Source organism: Merops nubicus, unplaced genomic scaffold (genome assembly GCF_000691845.1).
Source record: "Merops nubicus isolate BGI_N331 unplaced genomic scaffold, ASM69184v1 scaffold46224, whole genome shotgun sequence".
Lineage (NCBI taxonomy): Eukaryota > Metazoa > Chordata > Aves > Coraciiformes > Meropidae > Merops > Merops nubicus.
Genome location: NW_008604445.1, coordinates 1,424 through 2,524, shown reverse-complemented (window position 1 = coordinate 2,524; position 1,101 = coordinate 1,424). Strand labels below are relative to the sequence as shown.

The following is a 1,101-nucleotide window of genomic DNA, read 5'->3' as shown; positions in this document are numbered from 1 at the left end:
AGGGCACTGGGTGGGGGGGCAGACAGCACCACACACCCCCGCGCCTCCCGTCTGCCCGGAGACCCGCTAGCCCGCGCTTGAAGAGCTGTAGTTTCCCCGGTCTTGCCCCAGTCCATGGGCTCTTGTGATTCAGCTGCGGGCACCGAGATCTTTCCATGCAGCCCCAGCCCCTCTCCCAAAGCTCACACCCTCTTCCCCTCTGCATGGAGAGCACAGAAAGCTTTGGAGGGACACTGCTGTAGCAACCCAGGCAGGGAGCATCAGTGTCCTGCCTTCTCTGCCAGGCAGCTGGGGACTGTTTCTCTTCCCTCTCCCTTGTTGTGTGACCAGGGCTCACACAGCCTGGCCCCTCCAAACCTTCATGGCAGCAAGGCTTCACCACCCACAACATGTCGGTGTAGCAACACCACCGTGATGTAGCACGGACCTAAAACTTCATGGTTGAGTGGTAATAATAATCATCACTATTTTTTTTAGAAATACCAGTGTTTTGTTGAAAACTAGAATTAGAAACTTAGGCAAGACCCCTTTTTGTTACACTCTTCTCATTAGTTAGGGATGTAAGGTGGTAGAAGTTGTCCAGACAAGGGCTGTTTCTTCTGTAAGAGCTGCTTCAGTGAGACCCCCCCGGCTGTATTTCCATGCGCTTTGGAACAGGAGTACATGTTTTCAGGAAGGACAGGTCTCTTCTCACTTGAGGAGGTCTTTGTGCATGACACTCGCATGTATTTTGGGGTCAGTCGAGCCTTTCTGTGGCCTGGAGGGCAGTGGCATGGGTCCGCAGAGTTTTAAGGGGTTTTGAAGAGTAAGTCTCACTTAGACACACAGATATTCTTTCTGAATGGTAAGACTGCAAGTCTCATAGTTAGTTGGAGGTTCAAAACCTGCCTTTTAAGGTTCCCGGTAATACCATTACAGACAGATTTTTTTATATATAATTATAAAATAGTATTATTTTAGTGCTTGTAGTACCTAATGCAGAGGTAATGATGATTCATTTAGTTTTCTGACTGGCTCCAAGCGCAAGTATCTGAAGCGTGGTGGAAGCCGAAAGTCAGCTTTTGGCGAGCTCTGACTTGGACTGAGGTCTCTTCTGGGGTC

The 1,101-nt window shown here is 49.6% G+C and overlaps 1 protein-coding gene across 1 annotated transcript in view; it reads left to right on the top strand.

Annotated features, from left to right (window-relative positions):
* Nucleotides 1-1,101, top strand: part of VGLL4 (vestigial-like family member 4) — a gene marked incomplete at its 5' end in the record, with an annotated part of 4,357 nt that overhangs the window by 2,786 nt on the left and 470 nt on the right. The gene's annotated exons all lie outside the window — the stretch shown is intronic.